General features: G+C 36.4%; 1 protein-coding gene across 2 annotated transcripts in view; it reads left to right on the top strand.

Moving 5' to 3' along the window:
- Positions 1-13,996, top strand: part of LOC143239185 (lachesin-like) — a 148,182-nt gene that overhangs the window by 51,496 nt on the left and 82,690 nt on the right. The window lies entirely within an intron of this gene.

Genomic DNA, 13,996 nt, shown 5'->3' with positions numbered 1-13,996 from the left:
ACTAGCTAGCGAAACCACAGCCAGGGGAACGGGCTTGGAGAAATCAGGACTAGAAACGTCTTTTCGTAGGAGTGTTAAACCTGTTGTCAATAGATTCTATAAAGATAAAATCATGAAACACGTTGGCGCCCTATTTACTTAAAATGGAATAAAACAGCTTTCGACGACATATCACTGTGTAAAATCGTGTAGGATGTTAATGGCCCGTGCTCGTATTCTATCTATTTCCTTCTTTACTTCTGTGCATATTGCCAAAATTAAGAAGGCTTACATTTTATGGCTTCTTTATACCACTAAGGAAATTAATATTTACGAATAGATCGGACGTACTCAGTTAAAAACGTATAGAAAGCTGTATTACAAAACCTTTCACTCTTTGTAGTCGTAATAGGTGTAAAGAAATCGCCTTCTTTTTTTGTCTAGGTCAGGAAATGAATTGCTTTTTTTTTTATCTGAGGGTCGCAGGTTCGAATCTCCGTCTTACCAAACATGCTCGCCCTTTCAGCCATGGGTCAATCCCACTATTCGTTGGTAAAAGAGTAGCCCAAGAGTTGCCGGTGGATGGTTATGGCTAGCTGCCTTCCCTCTAGTCTTACACTGCTAAATTAGGGATAGCTAGCGCAGATAGCCCTCGAGTAGCTTTGCGTGAAATTAAAAAAACAAACAGTCAATTGCTTTTTTGTTGTTCTATAGATTGGCCCCCTGTTGGCTCAGCGGTAGTAAAGCAGATGGTTTATAACGGCAAAAGTGGTATTCGAACGCTGCGTTAGACACAGTCCATATAGCCTAACCTGCAGTTTTGTTTTTAACATAGAATTAGAACTTTCACTAGCGCTCTATTTCAATATATCACGAACAAGTTTTATTTGTTCTATTGTATAAATTCGAGCGTGTTTTTCTTACAGCAAAGCCACATCGATCTATCTGCCGTGCCCACCAAGGAGAATCGAACCCCTGGTTTTAGCGGTGTAAATTTGTGGACTTTACCACTGTCACAGCGGGGAGGGGGAGACTTATTGTGTACATTTCTTCAAATCTTCATGAATTCAAAGTATTTTCTTAAAGGAAAACTTAATTTCTATACAACTCTATTCGGGCTGACGATATGATAATTAGTGTTAACTTTAGTAACGCTTGAATGTCTCCTAAAGTATTAGGTGGTCACAACACAGATGTCTCTATATTTAATAATATAATATTTAATAACATTTAATAACAAGCAGAGAATCAGACTATTAATGTTTTACATAACTGACCACCAGTTGTCTCTTCTTTTTGTTATACATTCCATGAGACTAGAAGCTTCCAAAATACTTGAAAATATCTTGGTAATGAAACATGGTTACTTAAGATAATTTGTAATGACATATAATTACCTACTATAATATATTACAATACGAAGGAGTTTTTCTCTCACTTTTGGGCCTTGTTCAGTTATTACATTTTATTTTTTTATGGTTGAATAATGTATAATAACTTACATTAAAATAGAAACAAACCTATTCATCTGAACTGTTTTTGTTTCTTGGCTGATTTGAAAACGAGGTAATAAAACCAATTACATGCCCATTTACTCAGCCATTTCTTTTTCTGCAAAGCGCAAGTCTCTTTACTGCTTGGTTTGTCACGTGATTGTTTTGCTGAGCTGTAATAAAATTGCTTATAAAACATAGTAAGTAAATAATAAAACACGACAAACGAACTGCCACAACAAATTTTATGCTTGGGTTTATTGGTCATTGTTATTTTTGTAATCTGTAATCCATCTTCTGAGGAACACGAATCAAGCAGCGGTACATCAAACCCTTTGAAATTGCTTTTATTTCTAGATCTCATTACAACAATGCTCTCGGTTTAATGAGTAATTTTGATTTATCACGTCGTAATAACTTGCGAAATGTTCTAGAATTTAATTTAAAAGTTATTTGTGGTTTATGATACAGAGCAGCTCGGATAAAAATCTTTAAAAGGAGTTACTCTTGTCAGTACAATTTGAAATTGGAATATATTAAATAATTGATGATTAAACTTAAACTTCAAACTATTCGGCTTAAAAAAGAAGACATTAAACAAATACAAGAAGGCGCATCACATACTGTTTACTTCCTTATTTTGACAACTAACTATCTTTTGTATTGTCTAAAAGTATTGAGTTTGAATATCATAAGAAGTTTTAACTATGATATATAAGTTCTGGGTTGAGTCATGAGCCTTCATAAGAAGCTGCATCTATGGTCTGTAGCTTCTGGCTGAGTTTTGAGGTTTTACAAGAATTTGCATCAGTGATGTTCAGTCTGTGGTCTGAGTCCTGTGGTTTTTACAAAAAGTTGCATCAGTGATGTTCAGTCTGTGGTCTGAGTCCAGAATTTTCTTCTTATGAAAAGCAAACTGCAGCATCGATCGATCGCTGGTGATTGATTGATGTGTCATCGATTTGTTACTTGAGGTATCCGTACTAAAGTAACAAAAGTCAACAGTGGAAACAGAGGTTTGTTGGAATTTTATGTGTGTATATTTTGAAAAGGAATCCATTACTTTTGAGATGTTCTAAAAGCTTCAATCATTTCATGAACACATAACATCTTCGAGGAAAAAAGTACATTTTGATAAAGTAGTATCCAGTAATGGTATTCTGAGTCAAGTTAACCCGTTCAAAAAATTACTATAATAGAATTATATATTTTATTCGTTTGCGTGAGAAGGATTTTTTTGTATAGGATCAGATTGTTATATAACTATGCCTTACTTTCATTTGACCGTGTGGCACAAATATTTGTGTTTTGATAAAATTAAAATAATGATGAAGAGGTGCTTGTCCAACAAGATTTTATTACTAAAAATCCCAGGAGGGAATAAAGTAGATACATTTTAGTTTTGTTATTGTAGAAGGATAAAATAGAAACTGTTCATACAACAATAAAGCTTTATAGAAAGTTATCATATCTCTTCTTCAGTGTTAACTTTGAGGGCTTATAAGCTAAGATTCGTGTTTCGATCCTAGAAGTGACCATAGCACAGAAAATATATTGTGAAGCTTTGTATTTAAAAACAAAGAAACATTTCTTATTAGTGTGCATTAGGATAATTTATTTTTTTCATATAGTCTGATTATAATATGGATAGAAAAACTTACTGCTGTAAGAAAATCATCAAGGACATATATTAGTACGTGTAAAAGATTCGTTACAATCAGAACACCAGTACAAAAATATATTAGTCTCAGTAAAAGGCATGCTAGAAATATTTTAATACAGTCAGGACTCCTTTACGGAAGAATGTTACTTTGATTAGAAAGTGTAATGGAAAGAAATCGTTACAATCAGAACACCATTACAAAAGAATCTTAGTCTGAGAAGAATGTGTGGGAGAAATATTTTTATATGATCAGATCAACATTACGGAAAAATATTAACATGAGTAACACGTACGAGTTTTATATGATCACAATAATGTAATTTATTTTTCTCAGTTAAAATACACATAAAAATGATGTCGTGTGTCTAGATTTCGTAGTACTTGTTGTTCAACTAATAGAAAACCGTAAGGAAATATTTTATTCCAATAATCATCATCATCCTACAATAATGGAAGTCTTGCTTATATGATATTGAAAAAATGTTTTTATTACGTGATGTGCAAAACCCGAATTCGCGATATGTTTATCCCGTGTTTATGTAGATTTGTAGTAGGGTCGCGAATTTTCCGTTTCTCGTCATGGAGAATTTTATTTTTGACCTTTCTTAGGGTGCAGATATTACGTCATGAATACGTCACACATAGATCTAATTCGTTGGAGCCAAGAGTAATCGACTAGTAATAATAATTTGTGTGTTTCTATTTGAGCAGAGAACCAGAGCTGAGAATGTGAATTACCATTACAAAGACCACAAGAATTATTAAATATCTAAGAGTCCTCGAAATCTATAAAACTGTAATTAGCCATAAGTTTCACAAGCCACTCCTCAAAACTCGGTATAACTAGGAATTTTAGTGTTATAAGTCTGCAGATATGCCGCTGGGCCACTGATGCAACAACTGTTTATTTGTTTTGAAGTCAAGTACAAAGCTACACAATAGGCTACTGTGCTCTGCCCACCACGGGTATCAAACCCCTAATTTTAGCTTTATAACGCTGAGGACTTACCACTGTCCCATAGGGGTCAATAATAATAATGGGAGTGTGTATGTGTTTTATTATAGTAACGCTACACTGGGTTACCTGCTATGTCCACCAAGGGGAATCGAACCTCTGATTTTAATGTTGTAAATCCCAAGACTAACCGCTGTCCCAGCGGGGGTCAATAAAGATGGAAACATTTAGTGGTCATGTATATGATTCTTTAACAGACAGAATAAACAATATTATTTTCATACACTTTTGTATATACATAAATCCCTTTGTCGCTGCCCGGTTAGGCAATCGACTCGCAATCTGAGGGTTGAGGGCGCAAGTCCACTCCCACCGAACATACTTATACTCTCAGCCGTGGGACGTTATAATGTGACTTTCAATCACACTATTTGTTGGTAAAAGAGTAGCCCACGAAACAGCTGTGGGTGGTGATGGCTATCTGTCTTCCTTCTTGTCTTTGACTGTTGAAGTAAGGACGGGTAGCGCAGATAGTTCCCGTGTTGATTTGCGCTCGAAATTCAAGACATACATATAAACAAACACTTTGTTTATCAATCGTTCGTTAAGTTATATAGTTTAAATAAAGTTATACTTAATATATTTTTAATAAATATTCAACGTCAATGCTAGTATAAATAACAGTGAATATTTGTAAAGTACTGATTTAAGTTTGTATTTTTTGTTTGCGTGTTGTTAAGGCCAGTGGACTGTGTATGCTCTGCCCACCTTGAGTATCGAAAGAACGATTTTTAGCGTTCTAAGCTCTCTGACTTACCAGAACATTAAGCGTTTAACAGTTCAAAATAACTGACAAATTAGGACAATCAGAGAATATGTTTTAAACACTGTTAGTAGTAAACCAGTAAGCTGAATCACATTGTAAAACAATTAAATCAATCATAAAGCACAAAGTCACGACTTATTGTTCATAAAACTTATATTGCGCTAATTCAAAGTGATATCATAACTACAACATAATGCTACTTTCGGTTACGCATTGCGAAGTTTTACATTATTACGTCACATGTTTCACGTATTTCTCACTTAAATATTATTTACTCCTGTACCCATAATGATATTATGATACTCCAATATCAGTAATATAGCCGACCTATAAACGGATTAAACGGTGATTAAACTCTGTATCAATTACTACAACTGTTGGTATCAACGAAGTTTGTTTTTTGCGTGTGGAATGTTTATTTACGTTTCTTTTGCAACGTGGCCCAGCATAGCCAAACGGTTAGGGCTCTTGACTCGTAATCTGAAAGTCGCTTATTCGAATTCCCGTCACACCACACATGCTCGCCTTTTCAGCCGTGGGGGCGTTATAATGTGTCGGTCAACCCTACTATTTGTTGTTAAAAGAATATCTCAAAAGATTACTAGCTGCCTTCCCTCTAGTCTTACTGCGATAAATTAGGGACTGCTAGTACAGATAGCCTTTTGCACTAAATAAAAAATCAAACAAACTTTTGCAAAATATATTAATTTTATTACTGTAAATTGGTGGTTCTTTAAGTATGGTCTGCGGCGTACTGGTAATTTGAGAGGGTTCACCTGGTGGTCAAAAATAAAAGTCATATCAGAAGCAGTGCCATTTTTCCATGAGGTGAGGGTGGGATAGGTGGATGTCCCCGGGAGTTTGAATCCCGCAGAAGTAATTAGATGAAAATGTTTGAGAAACACTGACGTAAACGATGACATATGTTGGTGTAGACAGAAAACAGAACTTACTTTTCACATTTCGTTTATTATAATGAGCAAACGGCAACAGAACATAATATAAATAAACAACTCCGTGCAGAGACATCAAAAAAGAAAGAGGATTCTCCACAAATTATTAAACACTGATTGTTTAGAACCTAAAGAATGAGATACTGTGCTATACCCACCACACTTATCGAAACCTGATTTCTAGCACAGACAGACAGCTGTGCCACGGGGGGGGGGGAGCACCACTGGTAACAAGGATGTGAATTACCACAAGGACCATAAAAATGGTTAAATATTTATACGAAGAGTGGAAACTTTTAAGAGCTTTAAGAATTCGTAAAATAGTTCTAATTAGTTATAAGTTTCACAAGCCACTCTTCAAGACTTAGAATATCCAGGATCACTTACACTGAAGTCTGTGTATTCTGTTGTTGTTAGAGTATTATAATCAGAACTAGTTGTTGGAATTTAAGGATTAAGCAGAGTATAGTATATGGATGCGATGATATTGGTTTTGACTGCAACAGATGATGCAGTATTTTGGTTTTACCAGAGCAATGCGCAAAAAACGTTTAATGTCGTTGTTTTGGCACAAGACTAAATTATTGTTTATCTGCAATCTGTTCAGTGCAAGGAATCAAACCCCGGGGACGATAAGTTTAACCTGGTGAGACTCTATGACAGAAAGATTGGTGTGATTGAATAACGTTTCATGCCTTATCATCGCAAAGTTTATCAGAAATGTTCTAATTGGTTTAATTTAGGGACAGAAGGAGTAATGCTTTACAACTGAAACCAAGGACTTTCTAAGTAATGAAACCATTTTATCAGGAATGTTTATAGATTGTTTTTAATTATGGACAACAGTCACAATAGAACATCGTAATTGACTAATGTTTCGAGTTTTTTTTTGTTATTTTAGAACAATGGAAAATTCATCAATTCATTCACCATTAGATTCCATCAAGAAACATAGGGTCGCAATCGCTTGCGGATTCTTCAACAGGTATTTAAGTGAGTAGGTTGTTAGCCCGCTGCACCGAGCCGTCCCTAATTGAGTAGTGTAAAACTAGAGGGAAGGCAGCTAGTCATCACCACCCACCGCCAACTCTTGGGCTACTATTTTACCAACGAATAGTGGGATTGACCGTCACTATATAACGCCCCCACGGCTGGGAGGGCGAGCATGTTTGGCGCGACGCGAGCGCGAACCCGCGACCCTCAGATTACGAGTCGCACGCCTTGCGCGCTTGGCCATGCCGGGCCAATGGAAAATTAAAGCCCTGTATTTCCATATTGTTCAGGAAAGCCTGTTAGATCATTGTTGCTCCAGTGTAAGAAACATAACAGAGCCTTCTAACTAACTTATTACACACACGCCAAGTAATGTGCGTTGAATCTAAGTGATTTTGTATTGACAAGAAATCAGTTTTCGAGTAAAACCAAAACATTAACAAGTTAGTTTGTGATTATTTGTTTCCAACGAAACACACTTTTTTCAGTCCCACTAAGAAACCAGGCGTGGTTTATAAGTTAGCAGCTGCGAATCATACGATCAAGGTTCCAGATCGCGATATATTGTTGAACAACTTCCATGTTCCCCAGTGATACAGAGGTATGTCTGCGGATTTACAACGCAAAAAACCGGGTTTCGATACCCATGGTGGGCAGAGCACAGATGACCCTTTGTGTAGTTTTGTGTTTAATTACAAAGAACATAAGAAAAACAAGTTCTCTTCAGGGTACGTTATTACAGCGACATTAATTAAAATTATTCGCTTCAAAGTAGCTGTAATGGTGGCGGGGTGTGCTGACTGGTTCTTTATAGTTCGAAATTAGGATTGTCTAGATTGAATTTCGTGTTTCCCACCTGGTTTGCTTCGTTCACGAGTCGCAAAAGGAATTTTTCAGGTTGGTAATGCCAACTGTAGCCATAATAAACCACTGGTACTTTAGAACCTGGTTTTTATGTAACCACTTATTCGGTTTCAATTTTTCAAAACTTGATGAAGGAGGTCTTTTGTTTCGTTACATAAAACAAACAACAACAAATATTTTACATAAAAATATACCGTATTTTATGCCTTGTAAGACGCACTTTTTTGTTGTTGAAAAATACCTTCAATAATCTCCATGCGTCTTCCAAGACAAAAATGATGGGTTAAGACAAGAGGTTATCTTAGGGTTTACTGAAAGCGGCCTCTCATATTGATCGTAATCTCATTACTTATCAATTAGAAGGATTTTTAATAGCATAAAACGTTGAATTTAACTAATATTGTCAATATATTGTGAAGAATATGTTGTATTTCACTGTATTTACTCAGTAGGTTGAGAAACGTCAAGGTTACATCAAGGTGTTGGTTGCTGAGTCAAAATATTTTGCCTCAGAATTGTCTTTCCAAAATTAGGGTGCGTTTTCCACGATGTAGCATCTTACAAGGCTTAAAATATGGTAAACTAAATCCCACTTCGTGCCATTGGTTTACTTTAAACGTGTCAGCGCCAATCAAAGTATTAAAAATTTATAGATTGCTTGTTTGTTTTCGAATTTCGCGCAAAGCTACACGAGGGCTATATGCGCTAAAAGTTATCGAAAACGTACCTTTGTACTTTGGGTCTTAATTAATTTGTTGATAACGTTTTTAAAACTTGTATTAAAACAGTCTTATTCTTACCGAGTTATGTGTGATAAAACGTTCGGGTTTAGCATTGAAAATTATTCCCGTAAACGGGCTTAAAGTGTTAAAACTGGAGAAAGACATATTGGTAAGTAGCTAGACTATTGAAAGTGCTTCCAGATGTCTTAGAGAACCACATTGTTCATTCCTTATCTCGACTAATGATGGCAGAATCAAACATTTGTGGCTTGCAGATGTAATTAAAGTAATGCTCACGAGTTGAGAAGGCAGGAAACGGATTGTTCTATCCTGGGATTGAAAATGGATTGAGTTGCAACGAATGGTAGTGATGGGAAAGGAAGGGGACAGAAGTGGCAGGCTTTCTTTAAAACAATTACGTGAAAGTAAAGCCAAGCTGTTTCCCTTAAGCCTTGACAATGAGAATGTATTTAGCTTAATGCAAATCGTTTTACAACTCGTTTTTAAATCTAACTAGTATAAATGTTCTGAGAAAAATAAATGCTACGAAGCATTTTAAAAACAATAATTAAGTAACAAAACACATATAAAGAAAAATACATACAGTTTTACTATACAATGCGGTAAAGACGTCCTACATATCTGACCACAACAGAACACTGCGTAATAAGTTATTAGATTGTTTCTAACAGTCACACCATTTGAATGTAAACATTTAAAAATATTTGAAAGAATATCCGTTAACAATTTCTTGATGGATGAATATTTACAATATTTACTCGCGGGTTCGAATTCCCGTCACAACAAACATGCTCACCCTTTCAGCCATGGGAGCATTATAAAATGACGGTCAATCCCACTATTCGTTGGTAAAAGAGTAGCGCAAGAGTTGGCGGTGGGTGGTGATGACTAGCTGCCTTCCCTCTAGTCTTACACTGCTAAATCAGGGACGGCTAGCGCACATAGCCCTCGAGTAGCTTTGTGCGACATTCAAAACAAAACAAATACAATATTTACAATTGTGTTTCCGTAGTTCATATTGTTTTATAGAAGACACAATAAACCTAGAAATAAACGACCTTATTAATACCAGAATGTAGATTTTCATTTAATTAGACACTCAACGTTTCGCTTTACAACTTCTTCAGGAGCGTTTCACTAAAACACAAACCGAAACTGACATAATAAAACTTCAAATTCAGTTGTAGATTGAATCTGACAGCTTCTTTTTTTGGACAATACTATAAAAGTACATCTGACAAAACATGCACAAAACTTGAATTTTTGTAATCGACGTACCATTACAACGTAACGAGGCCCGCTATGGTCAGGTGGGTTAAGGCGTTCGACTCGTAATCTGAAGGTCGCGGATTCGAATCCCAGTCGCTCCAAACATGCTCGTCCTTTCAGCCGTGGGCTCGTTATATTGTTTCGGTAGATTCACTATCCGTTAGTAAAAGAATAGCCCAAGAGTTGGCGGTGGGTGGTGATGATTAGCTGCCTTCCCTCAAGTGTTACATTGCTAAATTAGGACGGCTAGCGCAGATGCCCCTCGTGTAGCTTTGCGTGAAATAAAAACAAACAAACAAATAAATACAACATAACGCATTTACTGTAAGTTTAAGCAAACTTTCAAATTTAAACTATTATAAATGTAAAACATAAACTGATTAGGTACGTAAATGTTTGTGATGCTTTTCATTGGAACAACGGTAAGTTTACGGATTTACAACGCTAAAATCGGTTTGTTTTTGTTTCTCGCGGTGGACGCAGCATATAGCCCGGTGTGGCTTTGTTCTGTTTGTTTGTTTGTTTTTTGAATTTTGCGCAAAGCTACTCGAGAGCTATCTGCGCTAGCCGTCTCTAATTTAGTAGTGTAAGACTAGAGGGAAGACATCTAGTCATCACCACCCACCGACACCTCTTGGGCTACTCTTTTACCAACGAATAGTGGGATTGACCAACCATTATAACGCCCCCTCGGCTGAAAGGGCGAGCATGTTTGGTGCGACAGGGATTCAAACCTGCGACCCTCAAATTAAGAGTCAAATGCCTTAACCCACCTGGCCATACCGGGCCAGGCTTTGCTCTAAAGTAACCAAAGAACTTTCCCAAAGCAACTTGGTAGTACTATTTACAAAGGTAAGTTTATGAATATATTATAATAAATAAAAATACAAACAGCCAGAAACTCTGTAGCCCCTAAGACTTTATAAGCCAGTGTAACGTAAGCACATATTTATGTGATTCATTTATGAATATAAATATAATAGTACTGTCTGTTGTATATCCATGTAACTACTTCGCAGGATATCGATGTATCTTCACCAAAATTAGTATGAATGTTTATTAGGCCCATGGGAAGATACATTGAAACTTTCAGTTTTTCGTTTTGTGTCTTACACTTTTTATGGACAATTACATATAAGGGAAACAATTTTTAATGTCCTAAGACAACCTTTCATCAATCATGAATTTACACAAACTTCGTCCAGCGGACGGGTACTTCAACTGGTACTATAATAAGATAATATACAGGTATAGTGTTATAAATATACATGCTTTTGCTTATCCAAAAGATACATGACACACGTGAAACTTTTGCTAAACAAGTAAAAATTTTAACGTAAGACTGTCGTTAAAAATATATTATATATTTGTACATATAAGTTAATAACACTTTGCGATATGATAATGTTTTCTGATATTTTATAAGTTAATAACACATAATAGTTCTTTGAAACATAATTAGTTCCTGTGGCATATTAGATAGCATGTGATTGCCATATAATAATTTCTGACCATATATCATATAAATGTGAAGTAGTAAATGTTATAACATTAAGAAGAGACTATAAATATATTTGTTCATGAACTTCGTACAAAGCTATTTGTGATAGCCGTCCATAATTCAGTCAGCGCCATTTACCGTCAACTCTTGGGCTACTCTTTCATCATTAATTGGTCATTACGACCTAAACGGCCGAAAAATCAAATAAGTTCGGTAACAAAATTCGAACACGTCATCAACAGGCTGCGCATGACCAAACTATGAAAGAATAAAAAAACGCGAAAACGGTACATCCTATGCTACGATAGACTTATTTGTTTTTGAATTTCGCACAAAGCTGTATAAGGGTTATCTGCGCTAGCCGTCATTAATTTAGCAGTGTAAGACTAGAGGGAAGATATCTAGTCATCACCACCCACCGACAACTCTTGGGCTGCTGTTTTATCAACGAATAATTGGATTGATCGTACCATTATAACACCCTCAAGACAGAAATGGCGAGCATGTTTGGTGTGACGGGGATTCGAGCCTTGGACCCTCAGATTACGAGTCGAGTGCCTTAAGCACTTGGTCATGTCTGACCCGATAGACTTGTAGCTATTAATATATATATAATATACACTTGATACAATCATGAAGGGTTAACTGACATTTCCAAATTTCCTGCTGCTTGATAAAACATTTTCCACCGATGTGTCAACGGTGAGGTCACAGACTTACAACCCCAAGATCCAAGTTTCGATTCCCCGCAGTGAACAGAGCTTTACATCAGTCACATTAATTAAAAAGTTAGTGTTTTCTGACAATGAAACGAATAATACTTCATTGTAGCACTCCCCGTCCTCGTGACACAGCACTATTCTTACGGACTCATACTGTTAAAAACAGGGTTTCGATATCAGTGGTGAACAGAGCACAAATAGCCCATTGTGTAAGTTTGTGCTTTATTCAAAACAAACAAACAAATAATTGTAGCACAATTTAACCATGTAAAACTACATTAACATTTTTTTTTGTATTTACCATAAATTACGGTTTTGATTAATTACTTGTGTATTAACAGGATTTAGTATCTTGTAATGCGCTGCAACCCAGACGTAAGTTTTAATGAAAAACGCTAGAAATGATGTAATAACTCATGTTTAAAATTTCTAGTGCCCGTAAAACCATTCTGAATCGTGGTATTTAGATTTCAATACGTCATGCTATAGCTTTAATATTACACTAGTAAACATTTTATGACCCAGCATGGCCAGGTGGTTAAGGCATTCGACTTGTAATCCGAGGGTTGCAGGTTCGAATCTTCGTCACATCAAACATGCTCGCCCTCTCAGCCGTGGGGCGTTATAATGTGACGGTCAATCCAACTATTCTTCAGTAAAAGAGTAGCCCAGAGTTGACGGTGGGTGGTGATGACTAGCTGCCTTCCCTCTAGTCTTACACTGCTAAATTAGGGACGGCTAGCGCAGATAGCCCTCGAGTAGCTTTGCGCGAAATTCAAAAAACAAAAACAAACAGTAAACATTTTAAATTAGTTTTTGGTACTGTATTTTAAATATTGTATATAACGGCGGGATTCTTATTCGTAAAATCTGTGTAATACACGCAACGTGCACTTCACATCAGGTGATTATATTCTTTATATCCATTAAAGTATCCCTGTGTACATATAGAGTACATAGTTCTACAGAGGGTTTGTTAGTACTTGACGCACTAGTTTCACTATATTCCTCCACAGAAATTGAGCAATGCTTTGAGATAACGAGGCTATTAATGAGGCATATACGATCGTCTATATAAAACATTAGTTCGTTTGTTTTTGAATTTCGCGCAAAGATACACGAGGGCTATTTGCGCTAGCCGTCCCTAATTTACCAGTGTATTTGGTTTGTTTGATTTGTTTTGAATTTTGCGCAAAGCCACTCGAGGGCTATCTGCGCTAACCGTCCCTAATTTAGCAGTGTAAGACTAGAGGGAAGGCTGCTAGTCATCACCATCCACCGACAACTCTTGGGCTACTCTTTTACCAACGAATAGTGGGATTGATCGTAACATTATAAGCCCCCACGGCTAAAAGGGCGAACATATTTAGTGTGACGGGGATTCGAACCCAGGACCCTCGAATTGCAAGTCGAGAGACCTAACCACCTGGCCATGACGGGCCGATAAAACTCGAGAGACTGATATGATGAACCGAGCTAGGTTAATGTGTAATGAACAATGGCCGAAGTTGAAGCACATATCTACTGGAATGTGTGGGGGTGGGCGTTCACAAAGACCTTTGAATATCTTATTCATTAATGAACATTTATCCATAATAATTGTCATATCGCAGAAGAAAATGGATAAACTTTATTTTGTTCCAATTATTTTCGAAATTATGTAAGAAATTATTGATGAAGTTGAAAGAACATCATTTAACCATAATATTAACAAGTTTATATTAACTGGTTAACAGCCGACTACTATAGAATAATGTTTAGTTTTGGACAGAGTAGTGTTAAAGATGTAGTTTGGCATAAGCAAAGTTGGCGCTTCAATCCTTTGTTTAGATACGTTATTCTATTATATGCACGATGTAATATTTTCGAGTTGGTGAGCATGATGCCCCATGACCCATAAAGGAATTTTTTTTGGGATCACTACTTGTTTTCCCACGACAGATGTTCAAGGGATGTTGTCCATCGAGCAGTCATAGATGGACCATCTATCTTCATACCCTTTCCCAGTGGCACGGTGGATTGATTGTCTACGGAC

This window comes from Tachypleus tridentatus, chromosome 2 (assembly GCF_004210375.1).
Source record: "Tachypleus tridentatus isolate NWPU-2018 chromosome 2, ASM421037v1, whole genome shotgun sequence".
Classification (NCBI taxonomy): Eukaryota; Metazoa; Arthropoda; class Merostomata; order Xiphosura; family Limulidae; genus Tachypleus; species Tachypleus tridentatus.
The sequence above is the reverse complement of the archived record's forward strand: the minus strand, read 5'-3'. Positions and strand labels throughout refer to the sequence as shown.